Raw genomic sequence first — 13309 nt, forward strand, 5'->3', positions numbered from 1 at the left:
TAATATTTATATTATTAATATTCATAATATATTGTTTATTAATATTGGTGTGTTTACTTGTTTTGAAGTTAATCACAAAGTTACACAATGGGCTATCTGTGCTCTACCTACCGCAGGAATCGAAACCCAGTTTATAGCGTTGTAATTCCACAGACTGGGAAGCAAAACAATTGCTTATGGCGATCTCATCTTTTTCAAAATAAGCTGATAATTCGGGTGTTAATTATTTATTTGTAGTTCACGCACAAAACTACACAATGGGATGCCTGTGCTCTGCTCAATATAAGTATGAAAAAAAAAACCCTGTTTCTAGCATTTTACGTACACAGACATGCCACTGTACCATTGGGAAGCTTTATTGTTAGTATGAAGAACTAGCCAGGCACGTGTTTATTAAATGTGATTTGGCAAGTGCTGTTATCACTGAAAAAATTTGTTTTTCGTTGTTGAACCCTGATTTTAGTGGCGTGTTCATTTTAGATCGTTACAAAGGGAAGGCTATCACCGCCAAGTCCTGGGCTACAATTTACGAGCGTATAATGAGATTGATCGAACCATTATAGCGCCCCCACTGCTGAAAAAGCGATAATGTTTAACGACTGGTTCCAGAAATAATATATTTATTCGTATCAACGTTTCAGTATTTCTGTTTTATCAGGATGTTTGTAACTCTACCCTAACAGGATAGAAAGACACTAATGAAGGAGAAATACCGAACGCTGACGTCACTCAAGATATTTTTGGTGATATATAGACCTACTTAAAAAAGGTATGCGTCACACACTCAAGCTCGCATTATAAAAGTTTAAGAAAAAAACGTTTGTGTTAGTCGTTTGTTTGAGAAATTTCTAATTCGATGTTAGATAGTGCCATCTGGTGTTAGAAAATAGAAAAAACAATATAATCAAACTTAATAATTGATATAAGGCATCAGCAGTTTTTGAATACTTCGGCAATATTTGTAAATATGATCAATTTTCAGTATTTTAAAATGAGAATACGTCTTTAGTAATACACCCTGGGCCCGGCATGGCCAAGCGCATTAAGGCGTTCGACTCGTAATCCGAGGGTCGCGGGTTCAAATCCCCGTCGCACCAAACATGCTCGCCCTTTAAGCCGTGGGGCGTTATAAAGTAACGGTCAATCCCACTATTCGTTGGTAAAAGAGTAGCCCAAGAGGTGGCGGTGGGTGGTGATGATTGGCTGCCTTCTCTCTAGTCTTACACTGCTAAATTAGGGACGACTAGCGCAGATAGCCCTCGAGTAGCTTTGCGCGAAATAAAAAAAACAAACAGTAGTATACCCCCCACATTGAATTTCAAAGTTGGTATAGAAGTAATTAGGCTAAAAAAATCTACGGTAAAATATTAAAATATGTTATTTGTGAGACTTGCTTTCGACCAAAAGAAACATCGACTTAGTTATTAGAGATAGAGTTAAATATTAAACATTTATTAAGACTTAGTACTGGATTCGTCAGTAAATATTGTGATTTCTACTTCTATTTTGTAATCAATATCTTACATACTTCAAGAAGAAAAATTACATTAAATTACATTTTGCTTATCTCATAACATATAGAGCCCTGAGCTCCGACGTATAGTAGCTAAGTAACATTAATTCATTAGTTTAAAAGCACATCACCCGAACAGAAACGCCACAACTTGCATAACGAAAGATCAAACAGTTCAAGTGAGGTGTTGATTGTTTCAGCTAAACTTACCTTATCAGTGTGACGTCATCTACATTTTTTTTTTGAGAAACGATATTTCAAAACAAGCACCATTTTTGTGGACCCACATCTATTATAAAATCTTACGCAAGTGAACAGAAAAATACTTACAGCAAGAAGTTTTGATTCCTGTGTTTTTCAGTGTTTATTGTTTAACGCGTTCGAAAGATACGTTAATAGTGCAGCACACGTATGACGTCAACAAGACATGAAATCATTTTCAAAACGTTCACAGATAGTGGTTGTGTATTAGCTTGGTGAATAACGTTGCAACCTGATAATTATTAAAATGAGCTGCTAAAAGAATATATTTTTTTATTTGTTATTGAGCTCAAAGCTACACAAAGGGCTTCCTGTACTTTGCCCGTAAAGGGTATCGAAACTTGAATTTTAGCGTTATAATTCCTTAGACTTTTACCGCTAATCCGCCGATAAAGTGTTTAAGAAGTTTACCTTTCAAGCGACATTCCTAGCGTAAGTTAAAAATTCCGTTAATTTATTCACATTCTACAAAATTACGACCACTAGTTCGAAGCCATAAATCTTGTACAATAAAGTAAATCAAGTAAGTTCGGTTGTTTTTTCCGAATATGAAAATGTTGAAAAAGATAAACAAAAACACTGGATGCCGTAACCAAATCTCCAACATAACCCTACGAAGTACATGTACAAAACTTACACTCAAGTTTATCTTCTGGTCTTCCAGCCTCGAGAAGCGACAGGTAACAAACAATGTCTTTCAAAGGAACTTGAAGTGTATGGACATCCACGAGGCTACCCGTCTTCCTTAAGTCGACTTAGGAAAGAACAATAGGCCATCTTATTCAAACGGTTTCAAATATCTACAGTAACAGTTAATAATTTACTATTTATCAAACAATAACAAATTATCCGGCTGATGACGGATAGTAAAGATGTAAACAGATGTGCTTCTACTTTATCATTTGTTTACTGATGTTCATGTTTAGGCGAGGAAAATAAATAATGGATATTTAATTGTAACGGTTTGTGTGTATATAATTAAGCACGCAGCTGCACAATTCTCTGCCCACCACCGCGATCGAAACTGGGTTCTTGTGTTGTAAGTACGCAGACATACAGCTGTGCCAGTGTGGAGATAGTTGTAACGGTATGCCACATGGTGTCCAAATACCTAGTGTATTTTAGGTTATTAGATGTGGATAAATGTTACATATCTAAATATATAAGTTTATTAGGTAGTGTATTAGGTGGTGTGTGAAGCCCATACATCCAAACACCTAAAGTATTGTTAGGTGATGTGTTGGAAGACTATACATCCAAACATCTAAAACATTGTTACATAAAACGTGTGAAGACTATACATCCAAACATCTAAAACATTGTTACATAAAACGTGTGAAGACTATACATCCAAACACCTAAAGTATTGTTATGTAACTTGCATGAAGCCCATACATCCAAACATCTAAAACATTGTTACATAAAACGTGTGAAGACTATACATCCAATCACCTAAAGTATTGTTATGTGACGTGCATGAAGCCCATACATCCAAACACCTAAAGTATTGTTATGTAACTTGCATGAAGCCCATACATCCAAACATCTAAAGTATTGTTATGTAACTTGCATGAAGCCCATACATCCAAACATCTAAAACATTGTTACATAAAACGTGTGAAGACTATACATCCAAACACCTAAAGTATTGTTATGTAACTTGCATGAAGCCCATACATCCAAACATCTAAAACATTGTTACATAAAACGTGTGAAGACTATACATCCAATCACCTAAAGTATTGTTATGTGACGTGCATGAAGCCCATACATCCAAACACCTAAAGTATTGTTAGGTGATGTGTTGGAAGCCCATACATCCAAACATCTAAAACATTGTTACATAAAACGTGTGAAGACTATACATCCAAACACCTAAAGTATTGTTATGTGACGTGCATGAAGCCCATACATCCAAACACCTAAAGTATTGTTATGTAACGTGCATGAAGCCCATACATCCAAACATCTAAAACATTGTTAGGTGATGTGTTGGAAGCCCATACATCCAAACATCTAAAACATTGTTACATAAAACGTGTGAAGACTATACATCCAAACACCTAAAGTATTGTTATGTGACGTGCATGAAGCCCATACATCCAAACACCTAAAGATTGTTAGTGATGTGTTGAAGCCCATACATCCAAACATCTAAAACATTGTTACATAAAACGTGTGAAGACTATACATCCAAACACCTAAAGTATTGTTATGTGACGTGCATGAAGCCCATACATCCAAACACCTAAAGTATTGTTATGTAACGTGCATGAAGCCCATACATCCAAACATCTAAAACATTGTTAGGTGATGTGTTGGAAGCCCATACATCCAAACATCTAAAACATTGTTACATAAAACGTGTGAAGCCTATACATCCAAACACCTAAAGATTGTTATGTGACGTGCATGAAGCCCATACATCCAAACACCTAAAGTATTGTTAGGTGATGTGTTGGAAGCCCATACATCCAAACATCTAAAACATTGTTACATAAAACGTGTGAAGACTATACATCCAAACACCTAAAGTATTGTTATGTGACGTGGATGAAGCCCATACATCCAAACATCTAAAACATTGTTACATAAAACGTGTGAAGACTATACATCCAAACACCTAAAGTATTGTTATGTGACGTGCATGAAGCCCATACATCCAAACATCTAAAACATTGTTACATAAAACGTGTGAAGACTATACATCCAATCACCTAAAGTATTGTTATGTAACGTGCATGAAGCCCATACATCCAAACATCTAAAACATTGTTACATAAAACGTGTGAAGCCTATACATCCAAACACCTAAAGATTGTTATGTGACGTATGAAGCCCATACATCCAAACACCTAAAGTATTGTTAGGTGATGTGTTGGAAGCCCATACATCCAAACATCTAAAACATTGTTACATAAAACGTGTGAAGACTATACATCCAAAGTATTGTTATGTGACGTGCATGAAGCCCATACATCCAAACACCTAAAGTATTGTTATGTGACGTGCATGAAGCCCATACATCCAAACATCTAAAACATTGTTACATAAAACGTGTGAAGACTATACATCCAATCACCTAAAGTATTGTTATGTAACGTGCATGAAGCCCATACATCCAAACATCTAAAACATTGTTACATAAAACGTGTGAAGCCTATACATCCAAACACCTAAAGATTGTTATGTGACGTGCATGAAGCCCATACATCCAAACACCTAAAGTAAGGTGATGTGTTGGAAGCCCATACATCCAAACATCTAAAACATTGTTACATAAAACGTGTGAAGACTATACATCCAAACACCTAAAGTATTGTTATGTGACGTGGATGAAGCCCATACATCCAAACATCTAAAACATTGTTACATAAAACGTGTGAAGACTATACATCCAAACACCTAAAGTATTGTTATGTGACGTGCATGAAGCCCATACATCCAAACATCTAAAACATTGTTACATAAAACGTGTGAAGACTATACATCCAATCACCTAAAGTATTGTTATGTAACGTGCATGAAGCCCATACATCCAAACATCTAAAACATTGTTACATAAAACGTGTGAAGCCTATACATCCAAACACCTAAAGATTGTTATGTGACGTGCATGAAGCCCATACATCCAAACACCTAAAGTATTGTTAGGTGATGTGTTGGAAGCCCATACATCCAAACATCTAAAACATTGTTACATAAAACGTGTGAAGACTATACATCCAAACACCTAAAGTATTGTTATGTGACGTGGATGAAGCCCATACATCCAAACACCTAAAGTATTTTTTTATGTGACGTGTTGGAAGACTATACATCCAAACATCTAAACAAACAGCTTTATTTGTTAATTTTTGTTGACAACTTTGTTTAGTAACTTCAATGATTTCATTGTCAACTTTAAAAGCTACAAGATAAATTAAGATTCAAACGTCTGTTATTTGCAGTTGGAAACTTCATTGAATATTTCATTTTAGTAACTGAGTAACAAATATCATAAACGTCAGGTGCGCAAATCTTCAAAACAATACATTTATTATTATTTGCGGAAGTAGGAGAAATAAATTGAGAAATATACAAGAAACATGCTTTTCTTCATTCTAAAACTTGTGTTTTGATGACTTAAATAGAAATCCTTCATCAAGTGATGATGTACATGTAACCATCCCGAGAAGAGATGTTATGTAACTAAGTGGAACAAATTTTGCTAAGAAAACACAAAGTGGTTATTAATATCTTATTTCGAGAAAAGGTTTTTAAGTACTAGTTATTGAATTACAGTTCAGAACTTTTGTTAATTTTTGTTTACTATAAGAAACAACACCAAAGCTTACCATAATTTCAACCGTGTTAAGCCTAATCCATACCCTACGTTATACAATGACCACTTACTATTGTGTATGTGGATGGAACTGTTGGACTTTCGAGAAGAGTTTCTGGACACTACACTCTGATTAGGAGAAGAATCCGTGGACAGCTGGTCAGCATAGTTTTGGGTAACGGTCACCATGGGGTGAATAGAAGCGCTACCTAGCGGAGAGCAAGTAAGAATAAAACATCTTTTTAAAGTTGTTGAAACGTGACCCTTTCTATTTGTCGTCTTTCGATAAAACACTAAAAAATATTTAACTGTTAACAGAGGAATGTTTTTATACTGTTTTAAGACTATTGCGAGCTTCTGCTAAAATGTCAATAACACAACAAGAAAAAACAGTTTCTAAAAACAACACAAACAACGTGTATATGTATCAACGGTGAGTACATTTATAACACAACTTGTATCAACATTGAGTAGATTCATAACACAAGTTGTATATGTATCAACATTGAGTAGATTCATAACACAACTTGTATATGTATCAACGGTGAGTACATTTATAATACAACTTGTATCTGTATCAACAATGCGCACATTTATAAAATTACTATCAATAAGTCCGAAACACTAATTAAATCACAGGCTTACTTTAGTCGTTGTTACGCTAAAAACTACACAGTAAGCACTCACTAACTTACCGGACTTTCCCGTGAAACTGTCACTGTCACTACGATGGTGTCCAAGACTGTGCAGTTTTTCTGTAAAACCATGAAATCTTTCTGCCAATCCGTGGTATTTCTCGTCCTTCTTCTCCGCTTGCCCGGATTTGGCTAGCTCCGGCAAAGAGCCACAACCATTATGTGACGTCAAAGGTGCACAGGCTGTTGTGGACGTCACAGCTGCCACCTTACAACAACAACAACAAAAACGGATTTGGTTGTTCTCATTTTAGCAGAAAGCTACGTAGTGAGCTATCTGCATTCTATCCATCATAAAGAATCGAACTTCGGATTTTAACGTTATAAACTCATAAACCTAACACTGACCCACTGGTGAACCAAATATTTCTGATTAAACTATGTTTAGCAAACTATAGTGTACATTGGGTTACGTGATAAATCACATTACAAATTTGCTTACCAAAAAAATATATAAATCTACATATATATATATAAAATCAATGTCACAACAACGTTGGGGGAAAATGCCCCACGAACTCTTTGCAGATTTCTGTTCTTATGGGTTATGCCTTATATCTGAACCACTAGGGGTTCTTGTTTCTATTGTTCGGTTGTTTGTTATTATTGCTTTTTGATGAATAACGTATAACTAATAATTCATACAATTATTAAAACTGATTTACAGTTTAGCAATATAAAATTATAAACACTATGGATACATTTTTAAACAAATAAAATATTACAGTAGTTTTGGACCAGTAATTAAAATAATTACAAGTAATTTATAGTCGTTATGTTATTAAAACACGTATGATAAAGTAAAATATGGAGACACATTAAAATATATTAACATAATATTCTTATAAATAAATCCTTTAAAATTATAAGTTTTGTTTAAATAAATTTTCCCATAAAGTTATTATAAAATATGGATTCGTATATCGGTTTCATTTACAAGGGCTATACCAAGGGCATTCTTTTATAAATAATATGAGTCTTTAATGTTCCCTTTTCTGATTACTCATCGGCAAGCCCAGGGGCTTATATCGCTAAAGATCGGGTTAAGATACACTCGGTGGACACAGCATAGGTAGCTCATTGTAATGTTTTGTACTTAATTATTTGTTTATTTAAATCTAACCACAGAGTCATACAATGGGCTTTCTGTGCTTTGCCCACTACAGGTATCGAAATCTGGTTTATAGCGTTGTAAGTACGCAGATATACCACTGTGCCATTGGGGGATTTGTTCTTAATAACAAACAAGCAAAAGCCTTTAACGTAGGCCTAAAAATAATAATAAATTAATTTGATAGAATTCTGGGTTCTATATATTTGCAAGAATGGACAATAACGAAAGTAAACCCAAAATAATCCTTTGAATAGAGTAGCACAAACGTTTGAAAACGTACAAACTTTTATTTCTGTGGCTAAAAATCCAGGAGTATCTCGCTGGTACAGCAGTAAGTATACGGGCTTACAACACTACACTCAGGGGTTCGATTCCCCTCGGTGGACTCAGCATATAGCCTGATGCGGCTTTGCTGTAAGAAAGCACGCAGGAATCGTAACACTCTCATTGGCTGATTTGGTCACGTGATTTTGACTAATACCATAAGTAAGTTGATATATCTTCAGTTTTGTTTTGTTTTTAAATGGAATTTACTGGTATTAGTAGACGAAAGAAAAGAGAGTAAGTTTATACCAGAAGTGTGTGAATAACTGAGTTGAACACAAAACAACAAGTTTTTTTTTTCTTTCTGTTAATTCAATCACATAATTGTAGTTGTTAATTTAAACTTATTATTACGTGACATATCATGATAATATATCTTGGAAAATTACATTGTTAAAAGTATATACTTACGCACAGAGATATATATACTGTATGTTTCAAACCGAATAGTATTTGTCTTTTCAATGTATTTCACGCATTGGTTTACTATGAATGAGAGAATATGTGCGTCAGATGTTCGAATGCATCATGCAAAAGATATGCGCTGAGTTTGTTAGTTTACTTATTTGTAAAATTACACAGAGTATATTTTGTTATCAAACAAATGCTGTGGGCTGAGATACGTAAAACAGAAGAGAAACATACTTACTACTATATGCAATCCTTGACTTTTGAATAACTTAATTTGAGCTCCATTTAATAAGTCATTTTTAAATTTAGACCTTGCAACTATTTATATGAGTCTCTAAATATTTATTTACGAAATACAACCCAGAATTCTATCAAATTAATTAATTATTATTTTTAGGCCTACGTTAAAGGCTTTTGCTGGTTTGTTATTAAGAACAAAGCCCCCAATTGCACAGTGGTATATCTGCGTACTTACAACGCTATAAACCGGATTTCGATACCTGTAGTGGGCAAAGCACAGAAAGCCTATTGTATGACTCTGTGCTTAGATTTAAATAAACAAATAATTAAGTATAAAACATTACAATGAGCTACCTATGCTGTGTCCACCGAAAGTATCTTAACACGAATTTTAGCGATATAAGCCCCTGGGCTTGCCGATGAGTAATCAGAAAAGGGAACATTAAAGACTCATATTACTTATAAAAGAATGCCCTTGGTATAGCCCTTGTAAATGAAACCGATATACGAATCCACATTTAACTTAGAACTAAGAATGTCTAGAAACACTTAAAAACAGTGAATTCAGTTACCATTTCGGCCACAAAACGATAAAATATAAATTTCTTTTGTTTTCGAAAACTTACCAGTGAGCCACTATTTTCAGATCTCACCTTGATAAGTCGACCATCGAAACTCTGGGAGGTGGACTGGGGTGATGTTTTTAGAAATGAAAAGAAAAGACGCTTGGATAAATCTCGTGGAGTTTCAATCTCCAAATATGTGTCCAAAAACAGCTGAAAGCCCTCGAGGTCAATATCCTTAAAAAATAGAAATCACTGTTGTTGTTACCAAGAAAACTGATTGTTTTTTTTAAGTCTCATAACATGGGTAAATTAATGTGTAGAACTTATACACGGACTTTTCTCTACCTTAAAATACTTTTATTTGTGAGGTTTGCTTTGTTTCTTGAATTTCGCACAAAGTTACACGAAGGCTATCTGTGCAAGCCGTCCCATTATTTAGCAGTGAAAGACTAGAGGAAAGGCAGCTAGTCACCACCACCCACCTCCAGCTCTTGGGCTACTATTTTACCAACTAATAGTGGAATTGACCGTCTCATTATAACGCTCCCCCCAGCTGAAAGGGCGAGCATGTTTGGTGCGACGGGAATTCGAACCCACGACCCTCAGATTGCGAGTGGAATGCCCTACCCACCTGCCCATGCCCTGTTACAGGAGCCTTCACTGGGCAACGATGTACATATACATTTATTGTGTTTTCGAACACACTTACCAGTAAACAAATGTTTTCAAACTTCAACTTGAAAAGACAACCACCGAAACTCTAGGTGTTCGACGGGGACGATGTTTTGAAAAACAATGAAGGCAAAAGGGTTCCGAGAACTCACAAATTCAATGAAGAGCATTTTCACGTATTTATGTAAAGATTAGTGTATAATTCTACATAAAGAAAATTGATTGGTAGAAATACAGTACAATAGTAGAAAAAAAATAAGTGTGAGGTAAGAAGAAATAACTAATGCACTGACGTAATTATACTTATAGTGTGATATTCAAACCAAAACACAACTAGTAAGAGGTGTGTTGCTTTTTATAAATCTCCAAAAACAACGTCTCACAAGGTGGAGTGACATCTTTTTATAGTTCACTTCAAAAGAACATTAAACCTCAGTGATTACTGAGGGCAAAATCTATTAAATATTATATTTTATATATGACATCTAACCTATATAAAATTCAGATTGTGTTTCGTGACACTTGATTTCACGAACTAATAGGAGCCATAGAAGCCAAAAAACATTCATCTAGACAAAACAGTTCGATTACTGTCCGCCCATCATGATGTTAGTATAAGGTATCTGTGAAACCTTATAAGTGTAGTGAGTGTTATGATCACCAACCCTAGTGCGAAGTGCAAAAAATGTATAATGAAAGTTAAAATATATATTTAATTTTAAACTTAAATCGTTTCTGAATTAAGCTATTTTCTGTTATATCATCCAATATTTTTAATAAAAAGAAACGGAGTTAGTCGATGGAGACTAAAGAAATCAACAATTATATTTTCCAGTTTCATTGTTTTTACATTTAATTTTATACTATCAGTGCATAGACTAACAACTACATTGGATTATATTTTATTTGCTAAACGAAATGACATAAAAGCCATTATTCGAACACAGTATTACCAAAATGCTCTGGCTAGTGGATATACATATTAGAAGTTGTTAATCTAACTGACTTTTACCAATAATTATTCTATGATTACGCCACGAATTTATTTAATGAATTATCTTAATTTACCGAAGTTTGAGTGCCTCTACTCTGCTTTTGTGTCTTTTGTTTTTGGTTAACTATGCTCCTTCAAAATTTATTTATTTAAACTGGTTCTAAAATGTGAGGGTATGGTATACTATTGGGTGGGTGGGGTATGGCTTTACACAGAATGGACGTTGGCGGACAAACGTTTGGTTTGGTTTTGAATTTTGCGCAAAGCTACACGAGGGCTATCTGCGCTAGCCGTCCCTAATTTAGCAGTGTAAGACTAGAGGGAAGGCAGCTAGTCATCACCACCAACTCTTGGGCTATTTTTTTACGAACGAATAGTGGGGTTGACCGAAACATTATAATAACGCCCCCAAGGCTGAGCATGTTTGGTGCGACCGGGATTCGAACCCGCGACCCTCGGATTACGAGTAGTTGCTCGCCTTAACACGCTTGGCCATGCCGGGCCCGAATGGAAAAGGAAAGATTAACTTGTAGATGGCTGAAGGTCACTAGGGTCTGCCATGTTCGCTAATCTCTTGTGAAATTTATAATATAGCGTCTTACTTCATTTTGTACGTGTGGTAACTCACAAGAAACTATACAGTTATTGAGTACATGTGTTTGAGTGCCTTAACCATCTGGCCATGCCGGATGTTATATGGTTCAAGAGTTTGGTCGATACTCTTCCTGGTGAGCAATGCATAAAATAAAAACAATCAAAAATAGCTAACAGAATAGATTAGTTCCTGTCACTTATTCCCTTGATATTTGGAAGTATACTAATGATGTAAATTTATTTATTTAATACACTACTTGAGCAAAACCAGCCAAGAGCTGCTTTATTGGTAGAAACTGGTCAATCGTGAAAGGACTTGGATCACTGTATATCTTATACGCTGGAATTTCGTTAGGTCAAACTTTAGCTCTGTAGATATATACGCTTTGCTATAGAAGAAAAATAAAAGACATCGCTACATTTAATGGATCGTTACGTTACACTGCTAACACGAGATATGTACGTGATTCGAATATAGAAGTAGATAATATTTATTATTTGGATATTTATCCGCAAGGCTAGAGCTAGACCCCATTGTACGTCTCACTGTCTATCTATCACGTTTTAGGCCTCTAATATAAATCGCATTAAATTAGTAAATGTAGGATGTTTTTAGGCTTATCTGTAATATTATTGTCCAAAACGTCATGAAATTAAATGATAAGAAATCAGACATTTTTAATGTTTCCAGTATTAGGTTTACTGTGAACTTCAATGAAGCTACAAATTTCAAGGACAGTTTGTTCAATTACCAATGTCCGTTTGTCAGTATGTCAGACAGAGGTCATTAGCCCTAGAATTTCTAGATTACAACAGTTAGCTCTAGCTACACTGAACCAACAAACTGATGTAGCTTTACTAATACATGTATGTTTTCCAACAAGTTATACGTACGTCATATATATATATATATATATATCACACTTTGGTTTTGGAGTGTCAGTTATTCTTTATTTCTCGTGACACGTGCATACAGACTCTTCGATAATTTGCTAGTAGCTTTGATCACAAACAAAATACCTAAATGTTTGATTTGGCGACGGTTAAGCTTCAAAACATCAGTGTATTTAAATAAATAAAAAGTCGCTCCGGAAACATATCGTCTTAGTTTCAAGTAGAGACAGTAAACGATTAGCTGAGTAAAACAGTTATTTGGTAGCTGGAATGGAAGCGACAGCATGATTGTCACTTCTTCAGAACAGACAATTACATTTTTTTTTATGGAAGTACTTTCTTTAGTCATTTTCAAACATCAATTAAAATTGGAACACTACAACTTCAGAAAGCTTTTTGGTTTGTTTGTTTTTAACGAAGACAGTCTATATGACTCCAAGCTGTAGCAAATGGAAGACAAGACGTCAAAACCACAAAACAAAACGTGATATAACTGTCACATCCAAAACAAACAACTTTATACTCAGACAGCCAGTCATAGATAAAACAAAACAGGTCAGGAAGATGACCGAGGACCAATTCGGGGCTCGAAAATCCCAATGTGAAGATTAAACGCACCACCTTTTCTAGGCGGTCGTAACTAATAAACCAGTTGCTTTTCAAGTAAGTAAGTCCGGGTACAGCTTTTCCACAACGTTGGTAAAAAA

At 35.0% G+C, this 13309-nt stretch overlaps 1 pseudogene across 1 annotated transcript in view; it reads right to left on the minus strand.

The window, feature by feature from the left end:
- The window catches only part of LOC143236781 (diacylglycerol kinase beta-like), a 120446-nt pseudogene that overhangs the window by 92557 nt on the left and 14580 nt on the right, over positions 1-13309 (minus strand). Inside the window, exons 4-7 of the transcript XR_013019750.1 lie at positions 9536-9682; positions 6794-7001; positions 6170-6307; positions 2412-2528 (exon numbers count right to left, since the gene is read on the minus strand). The product of XR_013019750.1 is annotated as a diacylglycerol kinase beta-like (transcript). The remainder of the gene's footprint in view (positions 1-2411; positions 2529-6169; positions 6308-6793; positions 7002-9535; positions 9683-13309) is intronic.

This window comes from Tachypleus tridentatus, chromosome 13 (assembly GCF_004210375.1).
Source record: "Tachypleus tridentatus isolate NWPU-2018 chromosome 13, ASM421037v1, whole genome shotgun sequence".
Classification (NCBI taxonomy): domain Eukaryota; kingdom Metazoa; phylum Arthropoda; class Merostomata; order Xiphosura; family Limulidae; genus Tachypleus; species Tachypleus tridentatus.